At 46.3% G+C, this 19,815-nt stretch overlaps 1 long non-coding RNA gene across 1 annotated transcript; it reads right to left on the reverse strand.

Annotated features, from left to right (window-relative positions):
* Positions 1-594: 594 nt before the first annotated feature.
* Positions 595-5,849, reverse strand: LOC125510339 (uncharacterized). Its single transcript, XR_007284555.2, has 3 exons — positions 5,211-5,849; positions 5,029-5,111; positions 595-4,946 (listed from the first exon to the last, which is right to left on the reverse strand). It is a non-coding gene; the product is annotated as an uncharacterized LOC125510339 (long non-coding RNA).
* Between the last annotated feature and the right edge of the window lie 13,966 nt (positions 5,850-19,815).

Consider the following 19,815-nt stretch of genomic DNA (forward strand, 5'->3'; position numbering starts at 1 on the left):
TGCTGACGGCGCGGCGGACCGGTGTCTCCCGGGGCTCCCGCTGCAACTCGGAGCTGCCGATGGCACCCTCATTGCTCCAGCTAGTAAAACCTAACCTCCTCCAATGATTGATGGTTGTGTGAGCTCGTTGTTACGCCCGTAATAGCCATGGCTGGACTAACATACTGATACTAATTACCGTAGCAGCTGGTCATGCTTCATTCTGGGTACATTGTATACACTACTTTGTTGAGTGATCTCCTCTAGATTCAGACTTAAATTGTACTCCCTCCGTAAACTAATATAAGAGTGTTTAGAATACTAAAGTAGTGATCTAAATGCTCTTATATTAGTTTACAGAGGGAGTATTATACACTGAAAAATGTGTAGATGCCGATGAGCATTTTCTAACTATAACCAGAGATGATTTTGAGCTCCATCTTTTCCTGGATCTCCTCTAAGTCACATGGTGGAGGATCTAAATATATGTTGTGTATCCTGGCATATGCACTTCGGTGGAATTTGACAACATATAACAAATTGATAGATAAAAAAATAAGCTGGCAACATATGTCCACTTAGTACATGGAATAGACAGAATATCACACAAAAATCTACCTGTAAAAAAATATCCCACAAAAATCATGAAGTGATGTCACAAAAAGGTTGTTCGGTTCAAATGACATGACAAATTAATCTGAGTTTACATCAAGCAAAATAATAATTCTTCCGAGTCAATATCTTAGAAATCAACGAAATTCAACACCTCTCAGAATTTAAAATAGCAACTCAATGCACTAAATATAGAGCTTGTTCCTCTTTGGAGTCCACAATTGTCAGCGTACTTCCTTGGTGATGGCGACCCTTCCTTTGTGCCGCTCACAATTGTCGGGGTACCATTCCTAACTCTTGAGATTCCTCCACTGGAATGTTTGAACGTTAATTATTTGTAAGGAGGTTAACTTACAATCTATGTGACATTCATATTAGCCTCCTAGCCATGTCAACAAAAGGAATAAGTGGATACAAACAACCTAAGGATAAGCTATGCATGGATGCTATAAATTACATGGATGATCAAATGGTGAAAGTAATTGTAGAGAAGCAATATAGGAACATGTCTCCATCTTCTCCTAGGATGTTAGATAAACTTTTGTGATGTCATTCCCTTGGCCACTAAGTGATATAAGTATCGTCCCTCACACCCCACATGCTGACCGTCGACAAATGAATCATTCCCAAACACATTATTGTTATCTAGATGTACATTATAAGCACATTGCCTTTCGGTAAGATCTGAGGAGATGTGAAAACAGATCATTTTATTGCTCTTTCAGCTTGATTGTATAAAAACATGGAAAATAGTAATGACTTTTTCATTGGCGTTTTGCAGCAATAAAATGGTAGTGGTAGTGTAGAACAGAGACATACAGAGTATATCATGTTTTATTTTCTAAACTTAAAAGGATAATTTATAATGAAGAATAGAAATTCATACAAATGCCTCAATTTTTCAGAACTTCCTCAGAATGAGAACAGAAGGACACTTTATTTTTCTTGCATTTGCCGTAGAAAAATTCTTAAATATAGAGCTAAAGCTAGAATTTTGACTTCTAAAATCTGAAGATGACACAAGTGACTGAGTACACATGACACACTGAACGATCATCCATCATGTACTCAATGCATCGCGAGACAACGAAAAAGAACACTTGCAACGCATGACATCTATGTCATGATGGATGAGAGATGCGTTTATAAAAATATAAGTATTTCTGATAATGTACTGTCACAGGATATGTAGCATGCCATATTTTCTGGGCTGTTTGTCGATTCACAGCCTGCACAGATATATGCAGATTGATTTATGTAACAAAAAATTTAGACAGAGAAATACCATACAAACAGTAACAAAATCACATTAGAAATAAACAGAGTATATAATTTCAGAAGAAAAAATTGTTTGCAATAGCTTTTTCAAATTAAATTAGCAGAAAAAAAGATACGGTGATCAGTTGATTGTACGTGTGTTGACTGAATGCCATCTTGCAATAGTGACTTCCTGTAACTCTCACTTGCAAAACTCTACATGTTGTAACCATACAACACTATAGTTATGTATTGATTTTAGCAAGTAAAGCTATTCTATTACATCGGATGAATCTCCATAATAAAATCTACCATAACCAGATTCTCCATGAATAATTCAGTTCACTTGTCAAGAGAAAGTAAAAAAAACTAAATATGTATAGTATGATTGGAAGATAATAAGAAAAGGGAGCATTAAATATCCCAGGACCAAACTTGCAAGATTTTCAGCTTGAAAGTAAACATACCACTTCCAATACCAACTAAAGTACTCCTGATTCCCTATTCAGTTTAGGTTAGCCATCAGACCAACCCAAACTGGTGGAGATACAGCAAACCAGAACATAGCCTCTTAAATTATTTGTTATAAGGTTGTGATTCCATGATGTTATATAGTGTGTGATATAAAAGGCTTCTTCATCATTCTCTGAACCCTTGGAAGCCTAATCGTGGCACTGAAAAATTGTTTAGAACTAACAATAACTGTTACCAAAGGAAACACGACCTAGAAGTCCATACAATTCCTGTTTATTGGTTTACTCTGAATCAGAGAAGCAGCAGCAGACTGAGGTTCAGAGAGGAAGCGGAGCAGCAACAGTTTGGGTTCAGAGAAGATTAGGAACAACAGTTCGTTGGAGAAGGAGAGGTACAGGGGGCAGCATCAGAGAGCAGAAGCAGCAGGTTAGGGGCGGCAGCAAAGGATCAGAAGCGGAGATGTGTTCGAGGGAGAAGAAGAGCAGCAGCCAGCGGGCGAGGAGATTTGGTGAATAACTTGGGGGACACACGACATCAGAGGTCTTGGAGATGAGCTGCGGTGGCCTTCGCCAAGAACCAGAGACCAGCGCCCCTTCGTCTGGTGGTTTTAGCTTTTCTTCATGACCACCCTCACCGATGTTTTCAGTGTTCACCTAATCCTAATGTGTTCAATCACAATGCGATGAATTGAGCCACTGCACAACATGCCTGTGAGGGGCAGACGTGTTGAGGAACTTGGTCATGAGAGTCAGTTCAGGACATATGACATCAATAAGGGTTAGCCAGTTCAAGGAACTGGGCCGCGGGAAATATGGGGATGCTACACAAACTTGAAGTGCTATAGAATGCAAATATTTTAACATTTCAGAGTGCACATATGTGTTGCAGATGTTTTAAGAAGGATGAGTTTCACATCTGAATAATGTAGATACAGATTAGTAACATGATCAAGAAGGTACCTCACTGCAGCAAAGATGGTCAACATCTCTTTCATCAGTCGAGTCGTTGCTTGCTAGATTTTTTCTTAAGAAGCCAAACGATAACAAATAAAATACTTGCAACTAAATTAGAGATTTAAAAGGACAGAAGAATGAACATAAAAAGTAATATAGTTCAGAAACAATTAAGTGTGTACTGCACGAGGGAATCGGTGGTTTATACAAACCACTTAATTGTTCAGAGCAGTAGGTATTCTAACCACATCTCTAATATGTTAGAACCCACAACTAAATCTAGGGTGCTGCTCATAAGGATAATTTCTGTAGTTGCACAGAGAGTGAAGGAGGTCCTTTGGTTGTAGTATGTGTGAATCTTTCTTTTCTGAGATCATGTGTATCCAAATAATTTCCAACTCCTAAACATTTGCTCGGTGACGGACTAAACAAAAAAATTGTTTGCAGTTATAAGATATAAATGTTTGTCACATTATTCACGTAAAAAGCTACTTTGCAAGCCTATCTTCTTCATATTCAGAGAGTAGATAAATGAAACATTGGAGTTGACGGATATCTAGAAACATACTCCCTCTGTAACAAATATAGGACCTGTTAGATCAGTACTTTAGTTATCTAAAAGGTCTTATATTTGTTTACAGAGGGAGTACATGATAAGCGAGAACATAATACATCATCCAAGAAACTGAATACTTGAGCACTCCCAACTGATGTTTCCTTTGAGGATGTGTGTGCTATTCTGGTCCCAACTTGCATTGTTGTTTTTTTTGTGTTGAAATATGAAAGCTCTACCCAAAGCACAACAGGCCAAGCAGATGGCGGTAATAGTATTACCCATTTAAAAATATCCTCCTATAACTGAAATATTTATCTTAGACCTATCCAGCAAACTATGTGTCATGTGTCTTTCATAAAAAATTTCCAAAGAAACATTGCAGATCAAGTAAGATAATTTATATAATCTCACATAAAGGAAAGCATCCATCCTTTCATTTGGTCGGCCACCTTTATTTCAGGAAGTATAACCAGGAAATTGATCGTAGTTGTCAGATGCTCATAATTCAATTCATTTTTATCTGCAAGGCTGTATAAAAGGCTTTTTTGCGGGGTTGTATAAAAGGCTCTTGATTAGGCTAGTAGCAGAACTTACTAATGTGTGTGCCCGTCGATCGGTTTGTATGTATCAGTAGATGTGCATACATGCAGGACTATGACTTTGCATATCTATGTGGCATCACAGAATGAACTCATTATCCATCATGCTAGACATTTTATCAAGAGCCAATGTAATTAAGACGTGCTAGGAGCAAACCTGGAGCTTGAGTCCATCAGCTGGGCGGCCCTGTTTAAGATTCAGGTCAGTAAATCCCCAAGCTCGTTTTTATAACCTTCTGCCTCTTCCTTCGTTGTTGAATCAACCGATCAATGGACTTGGTCTGTCTAGTCTGTCGATCCATGCTCCCAGTGGCTGTCACTTCCTCAAATAATCGGGCTTCCACAACATCCTGCACCATGGCATGCGCCTCCGCCCTCACATCCACCTTATCCTCTTGTTCCCGGTCAACATGTTCAGGCAGTAAAGCATCAACCATGACCTCCTCCCCGGCCTCGCCCATGTCGCTGTCATCAACGATCTCGACGGCGCGCTCCTCCTCGGCCCAGCATGAAGGCCTGCATCGACGAAGCTCCAGATCAAGGTTTTCTCTTTGATAAATCAAGCAGTCCTAATCTCTCTGAAAAATCCTCAATTTACATGTTCTCCTTCCTTCCCAGCCATGGCCAAGACTATACTCCTCCTTCTTTCATTGAAGGGACCTTCTCAGCCATGTCATTTATCTACAATCAGAAAAATCAAGGTAAATAATACAGATTTATTTTCTTCAACAGATAGTATAACATGGGACAATCAGATGGACAGAAAGATGCAGTACTCACAGCAAAGATAAAGCTCATGAACATTGGCTTGGACAAGCACACAAACACCTTGTGTGCAAAAAATAACAGAGAACATCCACAAGCTATGACCAGCTAAATCTATCCCTGTTGATGAGAAGCATCAGTTGAGGTGGAGGGCAGTGCAGAGGGGACGGTGAGGTCGCCGGCGAGTGCAACGACGACCGGCTGGTGGTGGGCCTTGTCCTCGATGCGCTGGAGGGGCGTCTCCCTCGAGCACAGGACGAGGAGGCAGGGGACGAGCTACAGGAACTCCATGGTGGAGGTCATGGCGGGTTCGGCGGCGCCGGATCGGGTAGAGGAGGTGGAGGGAGCGCGGATCCGGGAGGTAGGCGTCGGATCTGGCTGGTGGAGGCCCCGTGGCGGCGTTCGAACCTCCGAGGAGAGCTCGAGGACGGGACATCCATGGCGCTAGCGCTGGCGCTGAGCTCCTGGAGAGGAGAGACAAGGAGATTAGAGAGAGTGAAGGCATGGGAGCGGCGGCGTGACCTGGGTGGTCGGCGGCGGCGGCAGCGCCGGTCGCCGGACGACGCGCGAGGGAGGCCAGGGAGGAGGCGCACGGGAGAAGGAGCTCGGGGTCGGGCGCTGGTAGTGGCGGCGGCACTCGGGCCTGGGCGGGCCAGATCTGGGCTCGAAACGGTTTTTCTCACTTTAAAAAGGACCGCGGGTTGAATATCAAAAACTACAGGGACTTTTCTGCAAAATTGGCACGACGTACGACCAGAAGCAGAAGCTAGTTTATACCGCTGGTTTATTATTATTAGGGGAAGATGGTCATATAGTGTACGGTTTAACTCGAGGAGACTGAATGTTTTAAGCCATCAAGGGGCCTTAGGCAGGGGGACCTCCTCTTCCCCTATCTGTTCTTATTATGCACTGAAGGTTTGACAGCCCTGTTAACACATGCTGAAGCAACAGGAGCACTGGAAGGAGTTAAAGTATGTCGTGATGCTCCTGCTGTGACAAACCTCCTATTTGCAGATGACTCACTTATCCTTATGAAGGCTAATAACCAGAATGCTAATACTTTAAAGGCTATACTTGACGCATATTGCTCGACATCTGGACAGAAAGTAAGTGTGGAAAAATCTAGTATTATCTTCAGTCCAAGTACCCCGGTTGAAAGTAGAGCACAAATGTGTGTTACTTTGGAAATTATGACTCGAACGATCAATGAAAAATATTTGGGGCTCCCCGCAATAGTGGGACGACAAGTTCAACTATCTGATTGATAGAATTGTGGAGAGACTGATGGGATGGAAAGAGAAAATTTTATCATCGGAAGGGAAAGAGGTACTTCTCAAATCGGTTGCTCAGGCAATACCATCATATGCAATGTCCGTCTTTAAAATCCCTAAAAAAATATGTAAGGGAATAACAGATGCGATGGCGCAATTCTGGTGGGGTGACGACGCCAACCACAAGAGAATGCACTGGTTCGCCTGGTGAAAAATGTGTGTTCTCAAGAAAGAAGGTGGAATGGGATTTAGGGACATCCATTGCTTTAATCTAGTGCTACTAGCAAAACAAGCATGGCGTTTATTGGATGCACCGGAGTCATTATTGTAATGCCCTCGATGCGGCTATATCTCCCACGTGTCGAAGCACGACTTAGAGGCATAACCGCATTGAAAGCAATGTCGCAAGTGAGGTAATCTTCACACAACCTGTTGGGGATATTACTACTGGGCGTAAACCGGCCTATATGGGCCGGATTAACTTCATCAGTAGTTAAGCATGTTAAAGCCCATGAAGGTAGATGAGGGCTCAAGACCCATAATCGGTTGAGAGCCTGTAGCTGTAAACCGGCATCAATATGTTACTTGTATTGTAAGTTAGGAATAAGTAGAAACCAAACCGAACATATCTATGAGCCGGTGTTGGGACTCTGTAAACCGACGGGCGTCACCCATGTATATAAGGGGACGACCCGGCGGCGGTTCAGGGAGGACAGACACAACTCGAGACATAGGCGAAGCTTGTTTGCTCCCTAGTCATCGAAACACCCATCAATTCCATCACAACTAGACGTAGGCTTTTACCTTCATTGAAGGGGCCGAACTAGTATAAACTCTCTTGCGTCCTTGTGTCCGCTTTAACCCCTTCAAGCTAACCCGTCGCGATGGCTCCACGACTAAGTCCTTTCTCTAGGACATCTGCCGTGACAAACCCACGACAGTTGGCGCCCACCGTGGGGCTATCGCACGATGGTTTCCGGTTCTTGGAGGGCCGCTTTGAAGGACTCAAGGGCTACGCTGTAGGTCGGATGACTAAGAGTCGTCGCGGCAAGCTCTACATCGACGACGCGGGCTGGGGCCTCGAGGCCGGCTCAATTGAGTACGGGTACCGGGTCCCCTTTGGTAGTATTCACGTTTTCATTGGCAAGATCGGTGAACCGGGCCCTGAGTCGGACATCTGCACCGACCTCGTCGAGACGGCTCAGCGTGCGCGATCCGCCCGGGTTAAACAGGCCATGAAGCGTGCCTTTGTGGGAGTGATCCATGGAGGAAGTTATGAGGACGGATCGGACTTTCGCGGGGCGACTGCCGTTTGTTCCGGTGACGAATCGTTGACCGGAGAAACCGAATCTCTTTATCAGCTACAAGATGGCCGGATTGAGAGCTGTTCCGATGGCGACAGTATTCCGGACCCCTCTGATCTGCCTAACCGGGTTGGAATATTCATGACCGGAACACAAGCAGCGCTTCATTCTTCGACAACCGCGGCAACGATCTCTGGTTCAGCAGCGGCGACGGCTGCCGGGGCAGGAGGCCCTGTGCGCCCGCCGGCTCAGGTTCTATCAGAACTATTTGATGCATTGGCTGTGCTTATGGCGGAAGTTAATCCGCCAGATCAGGACGTTCACAACACGGAGATTGCAAATGTAAAGGAACAAATCACCCAGGCCAAGACGGATCTGGCAGCTGAGGATACCAGGATGGCCGCAGAGCTCCCCCCTTTAGACGCATAGGCTTACAGGCTTATGTTGGACCAGAGCGCGTCGCATGAAGTCATGAGGAGGAAGCACCGATCCCGCTTACCTCCGGTTTTCGAGGCCAGAGACCTTTTCAACACTCCAGGACCAAGAGCCAGCAATCCGCTGGAGGGGAACCGGGCAGAAGCCCCTGGGACCGGTGCACCGGTTCAGCCCCGTCAGATGGACCCGCCTCGTCAAAATACCATTATACCTCAGGATGCTTTAACACCTCCGGGTCACTACTCCAACCCAATGGACAATCTTGGTGCCGCTGCTGCATGGCTGGAGGCCATTCCAATTGAAGGTGACTCGCCGCAGGCAGTAGAGACGCGACGGGTCAAGGAACTTCTGAGGACAGCTTTGGCCCAACAGGAAGCGTACTTGTACAGCCGCGACCGGATCCACTCGACCCCCCGTCCAAGCCGGAGCTATAGCAGACATATGGTTGAACCAGCAGTGTCGAGTAATGAACGACGTGGAGCGCCCCGTGGCAACAACCCGACGGGTGGTGCTGATGACGCTCAGGAAGTGGTGAACCGGGCCCGAACACGCAGGGAGGCCGAGTTAGCCGCACAGCATCAGGCTCGGCAGCTCACACCGGTTCGTCCAACCATCTCGATCGAACCTGGTGTTACTTCTAGTTCTTTGGGGGTGCCTTGCCTTATCCCCGCTTTACGCAACGTGCGCCTGCCCAAGGATTTCAAAGGCCCACGCAAGGTACCAAATTATACGGCGGATCAACCTCCAGAGACATGGATAGAGAGCTATGAGATGGCCATGGAGATGCTTGATGTGGATGACACGACGTGTGCGAAATACTTCACCATGATGCTTGAAGGAACGGCCCGTACTTGGTTAAAAAGCTTGCCAGCTAATTCTATCAGTTCATGGGCCCAATTACGAGCCCGGTTTATCAATAATTTTAAGGATACCTGTAAACAGCCTATGTCGATAGTGGACTTAGCTGCATGCGTCCAGGAGGAAGGAGAATCAACGACTCATTGGGTGCGCCGGGTTTCACAAGTGTTGCACTCCTCAGACCGCATCAACGCTGACACCGCAGTATTAACCCTAGAAGGCAACTGCCGGTTTGGGCCCCTGAAGTTGAAATTGGGACGGATGAAGCGTCATTGCACCGACATGGGGACCCTCATGGCCGCTTTGGTAAAATATGCTGATTCTGATAGTACCAAGGATCCCGAATCTGATGATGACAAGACAGGAAAGGGGAAGAAGAATAGCAACTCCAAAGGTCAGCAGCATCACTGGGTAGGCAATGGCGGAGGAGGCAAGCGTAAAGCGGATGGTAACATGGATTTTGTGGCTAATACCAACGCACAGGACAATGGCCAGCGTCGCAAGGGTAGGCCGAAAAATCGTAGTGGAGCACCCAACCCTAACCCAAACCGCCTGAACTATCTGCTAAGCCAGCCCTGTCCAAGACATGGGACGAAGGAGGAGCCAGCAAACCACCTTTGGAAGGATTGCTTTATTATGCAGGAGTTCAAGAATTCTAATAATTTCCGGTATGATCACGGATCTGGCAGTGGCTCACGGTCCGGGCCGGGTTACGGTGGAGGAAGTTCCGATTCAGGATTTAATGGTAATCCGGGCGGACATAATGGTTAAAATAGTCAGAACAACCAGGGTGGTTACAACCAACAGCAGCAACAGTCAGGTTACCAGAGCAACCCAAAGCAGTTGAGTAGTGGGAAGTACCATGTCTTTACCACCAGCTTGGACAAGCGAGACCGGAAGGTTCGGAGGCGGGCAGTCAACTCTGTTGAACCGGCCACACCCCGTTATCTACGTTGGTCTGAACAACCAATCATATGGAGCAGAGAGGATCACCCACCCTAGGTCGATAATCCGGGTCAGTTGGCTCTGGTGGTGGCGCCTCAGGTGGGAGGTTATAAGTTCACCAAGGTGCTCATGGATGGAGGGAGCAGCATTAACATCCTATACTATGAAACCTTCCGTCGTATGGGACTAACAGATAAGAATCTCAAACCGTCAAATACAGTATTCCACGGTGTAGTGCCTGGCAGATCAGCATATCCCGTTGGTAAGATAGCTCTTGAAGTGGCCTTTGGGGATGATCATGATTCCAGGTCGGAGACATTGACGTTTGAAGTGGTGAAAATCCAAAGTCCATATCATGCCCTGTTTGGGCGACCGGCATACGCCAAGTTTATGGCTCGGCCCTGTTATGTGTATTTGCAGTTCAAGATGCCGGGTCACAAGGGGACAATAACGGTTCACGGAAGCCGTAAAATTGCTTTGGAATGCGAGGAAGGAGATGCGGCTTATGCAGAGTCGGTTTGTGCCACTGAGGAGTTGAAGTACTATAAAGACAATGTTGATCCGGCGGACATGACTCCGTTGAAGAAGCCAACTACGGAGCATGATCCGGCCCTGAAGTTCAAATCGGCAGCAGAAACTAAGCTTGTTGACTTCGTACCTGGCGATTCGTCCAAGCAGTTCAGCATCAGTGCCAACTTGGATCCGAAATAGGAAAACGCGCTCATCGAGTTCATCCATGAGAATCGGGACATTTTTGCATGGAAGCCTTCCGACATGCCAGGTGTACCGAGGCAACTCGCTGAGCACACACTTAATGTGGATCCTAAATATAAACCGGTGAAACAGTTCCTCCGCCGGTTTAACGAAGAAAGACGCAAGGCGATTGGAGAAGAGGTAGCCAGGCTCTTAGCAGCTGGCTTTATTGTTGAAGTTTTTCACCCCGAGTGGCTTGCCAATCCGGTGCTGGTCCTCAAGAAAAACGGCACCTGGCGCATGTGTGTGGATTACACAGATCTTAATAAAGCTTGTCCAGCAGATCCTTTTGCCCTCCCCCGTATTGATCAGATTATTGATGCCACGACGGGTTGTGAGCGTTTAAGTTTTTTGGATGCATATTCTGGCTACCATCAGATCAAAATGGCAGTTAAGGACCAGGAGAAGACAGCATTTATAACTCCCTTTGGAGCCTTCTGCTATGTGTCTATGCCCTTCGGGCTTAAGAGTGCCCAGGCAACTTACCAACGCCGTGTACAAAATTGTCTTCACAAGCAGATTGGCCGTAATGTACATGCTTACGTGGATGATATCGTGGTTAAATCCAGGGAGAAGGAGACTCTGATTGCTGATTTGAGGGAAACCTTTGATAACCTGAGAACATACAAGATGATGCTTAATCCGGACAAGTGTGTCTTTGGTGTACCGGCGGGCAAGCTATTGGGTTTTCTAGTGTCCAACAGGGGAATTGAGGCTAATCCGGAGAAGATCACGGCTATCACCTCCCTGGCTAAACCGAAGTGTATCAACGATGTTCAGCGCCTGGCAGGCCGGATTGCTGCGCTAAGCCGGTTTATCAGTCGCCTGGGTGAGAAGGCAATCCCTTTGTATCAGATGTTGAAAAAGACGGATCAGTTTATCTGGAGTTCTGCTGCTGATGAAGCATTTGAGGACTTAAAGCGGCTATTGGCCAATCCACCTGTGCTCGCCGCTCCCGTTGACAAGGAGCCGTTACTGCTATATGTTGCTGCTAATGTTCGGGCGGTTAACGTAGCTATTGTGGTGGAGCGAAAAGAGGTAGGTAAGGAGCATCCGGTTCAACGTCCGGTCTATTATATCAGCAGGTGCTCATTGAGTCCAAACAAAGGTATCTGCATTGGCAGAAGCTGGTGTATGGAGTTTTTATGGCAAGCCGGAAGCTTAAACAATATTTCCAAGGGCACTCAATTACGATAGTCAGTTCTGCTCCTTTGGGAGATATCATCCAGAACCGGGAAGCAACTGACCGGATTGCAAAGTGGGCCATAGAGCTGGGGACGTACGGTTTGAAGTATGTGCCTCAGACAGCGGTTAAGTCTCAAGCACTTGTTGATTTCATCAATGATTGGACGGAAATGCAAGCACCTGAAGAAAAGCCGGATCTTACGTATTGGACCATCCATTTTGACGGATCCAGGAAGTTGGAAGGCTCGGGGGCTGGAGTTGTATTAACTTTCCCACGAGGTGATAAGTTTTGTTATGTTCTCCGTTTAATGTTCCCTTATACTAACAATGCAGTTGAGTATGAAGCCTTGCTCCATGGTCTCCGGATGGCTAAGGAGATGAATCTAAGTCGAGTTAAGTGCTTCGATAACTCGGACCTTGTGGCTCAGCAAGTGTTTGGCACTTAGGACTCCAAGAACCCACTCATGGCAGCATATCGTCGTGAGGTGGATGTTGTTGCAGGTTATTTCAGAGGCTATCAGGTGGACCACGTAGACCGGCGGAAAAATGAAGCGGCGGACGCTTTAAGCCGGCTGGGCTCTCAGCGTAAACCGGTCCCGCCCAATGTTTTTCTGGATGTGCTGCACAACCCATCGGTGAAGATCCCTGGTGAAGAGGATTTGGCTATTCCTGATCCGGAGGCTCAATTGGTGGCAGTTCTTCATGTTATTCCGGATTGGACGCTTCCTTACCTGGCGTACAAGAACCAGGGCGAGTTGCCAGAAGATGAGATTCTGGCCCGGCAGATAATCCGGCGATCCAAGTCCATGTCTGTCATCAATGGTGAGTTGCATCATTGCAGTATATCAGGAGCTTTTCAACGTTGCGTGTCTCCTGAAGAAGGCCGTGAAATTTTGCGTGAGATCCACGAAGGAGATTGTGGTCACCATGCCGATTCAAAGTCTCTGGTGGCTAAAGCATTTCGCCATGGTTTCTATTGGTTAACTGCTCATGCTGATGCGACGGATCTGGTCAGACGATGTGATGGTTGCCAAAGGTTTTCAAGACGTGCTCATGTACCGGCTCAAGAATTGAGGATGATTCCAATTACTTGGCCGTTTGCGACTTGGGGGCTGGATATGGTTGGGCCTTTTAAAAGGTCCAAAGATAAGAAGACCCACCTCCTGGTGGCGGTTGACAAGTTTACAAAGTGGGTGGAGGCAGAACCTGTTAGCAAGTGTGATGCGGCCATGGCAGTTCAATTCATCAAAAAGGTGATTTTCCGGTTTGGCTTTCCGCACAGTATTATCACAGATAATGGTACCAATTTGTCCAAAGGTGCTATGAAGGAGTTCTGCGAATGAGAGCACATCTGGCTCGACGTTTCATCAGTGGCACATCCACAGTCTAATGGTCAATCAGAAAGAGCTAATCAAGAGATCTTGAGAGGCATCAAGCCCCGGCTCATGGTTCCTTTGCAGAGAACGCCGGGTTGTTGGGTAGAAGAATTACCATCTGTGTTATGGAGTATCAATACGACACCCAACAGATCAACAGGATACACACCGTTCTTCATGGTTTATGGAGCGGAGGCGGTTCTCCCCAGTGATATCCGTCATGATTCACCTCATGTCACGGCTTATATTGAAGCGGACAACGAGATAGCACGGCAAGATGCTTTGGACCGGTTGGATGAAGAGCGTGACATCGCAGCCGCCCGATCGGCGATTTACCAGCAGGATCTTCGTCGTTATCACAGTCGCCGAGTCAGAACCAGAGCCTTTCAGGAAGGAGATTTGGTGCTTCGGCCCATCCAAGATCAGACTGATATGCATAAGCTATCCCCACCTTGGGAGGGGCCTTTCGTGGTCAGCAAGAATCTGCACAACGGGTCGTACTATCTGATCGATATTCGAGAGCATAAGGACTCACGTACATCAGAGGAGGAGACTAACAGGCCGTGGAATATAGCTCATCTTCGGCCTTACTATACCTGAGCCATTGGCTATACTTATGTACATATTACGACAATGTATATATTATGATTAAATATAATAAACCGGAACCTCAGCTAAAGCGGGGTATCTGTTCTTTTACATCATGTGAGGTTACACGGAGTTGCTCTAAAGCGGCCTCCGGTTTACCCCTTGAGTTCGTTTTGCTAAAAGCATCGTGTTATATCACTTGGAGGATTGGTCGTGTCCGAACCAATACCATGCCTCTTGATAGGCGAGAGCCACCAGATCACTTGGGGACTTGGTCATGTTTGAACCAGTCATGCCTCTTGATCGGCCTAAGGCCACAGAATTACTTGGGGGCTTGGTCGAACCCGAACCATGACCACGCCATTTGGTCGGCATAAATGCCACAAGAATCACTTGGGGACCTGGCTAACTAGAACCATAGTTACACCTAACGGGAGCTTGGTCGTGTTTGGCCATGGTTACACCATTTGATCAGCTTAAATAAATCTTTTTTGGTCGTGTTTCATACTTTTCTTTGAAGGGGGGTTTTTGCTTTTCATTGTGTTTTTAAACTGACAAAGTTTTTTAACCAATCAATTGACGGAACACAGTTCACGTCAATCCGGAGACTATTTGTCCGGTTTGATCCTTGCTGTTAACATCCTCTATGGAGTAACACGGTGTTTATTATAACCCAGCGCGGTTTACATGAGAAACAGCGTCATATATATACAGGAGTTGTTATTTCCTCCAACGGTGTGGGTTTGCAAAACTCCGCTTCAAGGTTGGCCAAGCCAACCTCACACTCAACGATGGCAGGTATTATGTATCTCAAATTTTTTGATCATATACTTAAAATTTTGTTTTGGATGTTTTGATTTTATATATACAGACATCATACTTCGCCTGACGGTACAACCGCGGTGGCACTTGACGAATTTCTTATTTCAGAAAAGTGTTTTGGAAAGTTCATTACCACAGGAAGAACAAGTTATGCATGAAGGCATATCAACATCAAAGGTATCAGCTAGCCTATTACAAGGCAACATGGTGCCCATAATAACATAATTATTTTTCACAAAGGAGAGGCAGTTTTTAAACCGGCTTCCGGTTTAAGCTTGGCCACCAGCCTGGCCTGATGGTTGTGGGTCATCTTGCGCCGCTTCAGCTTCTGTTTCTTTACCCAGTGGCTGGAAATCCACAGTTGTCCAGTCTATTCCCATTAATGCTTGAAAAACAGCCTCATCATGGATTAGCAATGACGGGTCAATATCGGGAGCGTAAGTATGCTTACGGATTGGAGGGATCAGATTTTCCGATTCATGGATTGGTGCAGCTATTCGCTTGTTCTGACTGTCATATTGGGCTTGATAATGAGACAAGTCTGCTTCCTCAGCCAGTTGACAAGCTAGCGGACATACCTCTCGGTTTATTGCTCGCAAATCCGCTTCACCAAATTCTGACCCGTCTTCCTTCAAGCCAGGATAGCCCTGAGCCGCTTCAATAGGATCAAAATCCGGCACCCAGGCTTTTGCTCGGATTAAAGCATTGATTGCACCGGTTCGAGCAGCAGATTTCTTCAGCTCTTCAACCCAGGCAGGAAGCACTGACAGTTTCATCAGAGTATCTTGAATCAAAGTGGGCGCCGGTTTGTTATGAGACGCGGTACAGATGATCCGTTGGGCACCAATATACAATTTTTCAACCAAGGTATAGGCGGCTTTCAATTTCTTCCGCACATCTGACCCCAAGTGACCAATGCGTGTCCCTGAAATACCATAAAGGGTTAATAAACCGGCGACTCTGTAAGAAGGCAGAACCAATTCAGAAGGCAAGCTGGCTTACCAAAGATAGCAGTAGTCATGGCATGAACATGCCGCTTTATGCTGGTCAGTTCATCCGTCACTGGTTTTAGTGCAGCCTCGGCATCCTCTGCTCGTTTGATCAAAGCGGACTTTTCAGTGGCCCAATCCGCCCGTTTCTTCTTGAAATTCTCCTTAAGTTGTTCCATGGCACTTAAGGCACTGGCCAATTCCTCTTTTGCTTTGAAGGTTTCAGCATGTTGGGTTTTCAGGTTTTCTTGCAGATTGATGACTTGGCTTTCTTTCGCCTTCAGCTCCGCCTGCAGGCATACAAATATATGTTTCAACAAATCGGTAGAAGGATTCAAGTACCAACCACATAACAAGTTATGCGCTTGGCACTTGGGGGCTAATGGATCTTCGATCTTCATTTTTCAATTGTTTACAAAGTCCCAAGATCAATACAAGCATTCAACTTGGCACTTGGGGGCTAATGGCCATTTGATCATATGTATTCTGATGCGGCAGTTTCAATTACTTAAAGTACCGGTTTAACTACACTAAGTTGAACCGGCCCTTAGGGGCTAGGAGAGTCAGCAAGAATGAAAGCATACAAGCAGGAAGGAGCATATGGAAGTTACCTCATATTTATATTTCATCATGTTAACCAGACCGACTTCATAGTCACGGCTGGTATACAGCCGGTTCAGATAGCCAGAGTGGATATCTTGGGCGTTCAGAGCAGCGTAAGTCGTCAGATCGGCGTTCCACTTGCCTTTGCCAAAAGCAGCAAACTCTTCCTTGGCAGTATGTTTGGATAAAGCGACAGGGTTGCTTGGCTCAGTATGGCTAGTACTAGTAATGACAACCTCATCATCCTTGGTACCGCCGGTTTGCACTGGAGCTGTTGGCTTGTCAGTAGGGTTTGCTGGACCGGTGGAGCGTTCAATCCGGATGGAACCTGTGGGCTGATGGATAGGACCTGAGGCATCAGTAGGTATCTCTTCAGCAATAAGATCATCATCTGGCTACGGTGGATCATTGGGAATATCCTCAGGAATAGCCGCTTCAAGATTGGGTGTTTTGCCTGGTTCAAGAATGGCATCTTCTTCGGCCGCTTTATCCAGGCGGGCCTTCCTTCTTGGCCTAGGTTTGGCCCTGAGAAGAATAACAAAATTAAATACAACATATGTTCTAAGGCAATGTACTGCAAACATCACAATAAATATAGCTTACCCAAGCACCGTTTTGAGCAGTGGGAGCTGAGTAGCCGATGACTCGCCAGAAGATGAGTGGGAAGTAATCGGAGTCAGACGGATTAAGAGGTTGACGAAAGTAGCCCGCTTTAGGACAAGCACTGACAAGCGAATTAGAGACCTTGAAATGACGTTTCCGAACCGGACTGTTCGGTAAACCGGCGGAGGTAACTACCTGGCCGCTGTGTCGGGTGGTGCGGCGAGCTTCGTGTTGTTGAGTCTTCATAAGAAGTTTAGGATCCAAATAAGCAAGAGGATGAGAAAATTTAACTTTCCGGTTTGCCTGACGGATTTTTTGTGAAGGCAAAGTTTCTGAATCGGAAGAGAGAATAATTACCTCTGCAACATCCGCGTGGCTGGCTTCGGCATCATCCTGACAAATATCATCATCAATAAGACGCATGAAAAATAAACCAAGTGAGTCAAGCTCTACCTCAAAGTCTGGATTATCCACCTCATCATCAGGGGCCGGATTAGAAGATGCAGTGGTTCTTTTCCGGTGGGCAGTCTTCTTCACAGTTTTAGTCTTTTGCCGGGTTGCTCTTTCCGGTTTGTCTGCTTTCTCTGGTTTCTCCTGCGGCAGCTTTTTGCTCCAAAACGGATCATCGCCCTGATTATGCAGACACTGATATTACAAACAATGACCAGACATATCAATAACAGATTCAGTAAAGAGAAAAATCAAAGTCTTACAGCTGGCGGTTTGTTGGTGGCACAGAAGGGAAGCAGGCCGGTTCTAGCGCAGACGTGTTCCGGTTCATTCAGTATCTTGCGCACAGCCTCTGTGATTTCTTCACCGGAGAGTTGGAGTTTTGAATGTCGTAGTGGGTCATCAACACTATCAGTATACTCGCACATCAAACCGGAGCGCTGACTAAGGGGCAGCATGCTCCATGATATCCAACAGCGAGCGAGATCAACCCTGGTTAAACCGTTGGCCATAAAGGCTCTGAGCTTTGACAGCTGGGGAGCATATTTGCTTCTCTCCTGGGCAGTCAATCTTTGAGGAAAAGGGTGTGTATTGCTGAGCCGCTCTGGACGAAAGCCAGGCAAGGGATTCTCACCAGCAGGGGAGGTGTCTTTGCAGTAGAACCATGTCTGATTCCACTCCTTGGGGTGACTGTGCAGCTTGGCGTGAGGGTATGTGACCTTTTTCCTTTTTTGAATTGCCATGCCACCCAACTCCGTATTAGAGCCATCAGTAAACTCAGTACGGCGGTTTAGATGGAAAAGATCTCTGAATAATTCCACTGTGGGCTCCTCTTGAAAGAACACCTCACAGAGTACTTGGAAGTGGCACATATTTGTAACAGAGTTGGAGCCAGTGTCTTGCGGATGGAGTTGGAAATCGGCTAAAACATCCCGGGAAAATTTAGAACCGGGCGGCTTGAAGCGCCGGGCTAAGTGATCTACGAAAACAACAACCTCTCCTTCTTGAGGTGTGGGAGGGCATTCTTTGCCAGGAGCCCTCCAATGGATGGTATCTTTGCTGCCTAAAGCGCCAATCAGGACTAGATCGTCCAGTTGATCCTCTGTGATGCGAGAAGGAACCCAATTTCACTCATATACTTGCTTGGCCATGATGGACTCTACAAGGCAGAAGATCCCGGTTCAAAAATGCATTTGATCAAGGTGCGTTGGTATGGACACTGTTAAACCGGAAACAGAATTATCTGAACCGGAGTTTCATGAAGCAACCAACATCCGGCGGTTCAACAAGGGGACTAATGGTATATACCGGTTTGTCAAATTTTTCTACAAAGTTAAACCGCCTGGTCTAAGCATCGAACAGTCAAGACTGCAGATGAGTAAGTACACAAAAACAGATTTCACAAGATTATACTACAGCTTTGGATCTGGAACATGTTTATAAAGGAGATAAATATTCAAGGCCCAAAAGGAGCAATGCCGAATCAAGAAGCGAAGGTACGGATAAGATCTATGGTCTTAATATGCGAAAGTGAAAACGGAGGATAAAGACTACTGCTACACAGAGCGAAGATTCACAGACTCGACTAAGGATCTATCATATGAACAAGAAGCAAGCGATGAACACGGGAGAACATGGAAACCCTAGAACAGATCTATGATGGAAAGGATAGAAGACTTACCGGAGCTGAGGAAGAAGCGGAAGGTCGCCGTGGTGCTCTGGTACGCTCAGGGTGATGCAGCGGCCAAGGTTGGTGCAGAGGTCGACGGCGGCGGCGGAGCTCCGAAGACTGGGCGACGCGAGGAAGATGAAGCAGAAGGGCACGAAGGGAAAAAAAGAAATGACCCTTCGGTCCTATTTATAAAGCAAGGGACAAGGATCAGGCGCGAAAATCAAGGGGCCGCAAGTTTGGAAACAGAGCTGTCGCCTCCATTATCGCAGATCTATTAAACAAGAAGGTATCATGGATAATTTCTTTATGACAGATGACGTCACGCCGGTTTACAGCAATCAGAGAAGATGACATCACGGTGGTTCACCAAACCAAGAACATGTTGAAGATGAATTTTTTTTGCTAAGGATTGACATGAACCTGTTCAAATCAATCTGGGGCCTAATGTTGGGGATATTACTACTGGGCGTAAACCGGCCTATATGGGCCGGATTAACTTCATCAGTAGTTAAGCATGTTAAAGCCCATGAAGGTAGATGAGGGCTCAAGACCCATAATCGGTTGAGAGCCTGTAGTTGTAAACCGGCGTCAATATGTAACTTGTATTGTAAGTTAGGAATAAGTAGAAACCAAACCGGACATATCTATGAGCCAGTGTTGGGACTCTGTAAACCGACGGGCGTCACCCATGTATATAAGGGGACGACCCGGCGGCGGTTCAGGAAGGACAGACACAACTCGAGACATAGGCGAAGCTTGTTTGCTC

The sequence above is a fragment of the Triticum urartu genome, chromosome 5A, assembly GCF_056163025.1.
Source record: "Triticum urartu cultivar PI428250 chromosome 5A, HENAU_Tu73, whole genome shotgun sequence".
NCBI lineage: Eukaryota > Viridiplantae > Streptophyta > Magnoliopsida > Poales > Poaceae > Triticum > Triticum urartu.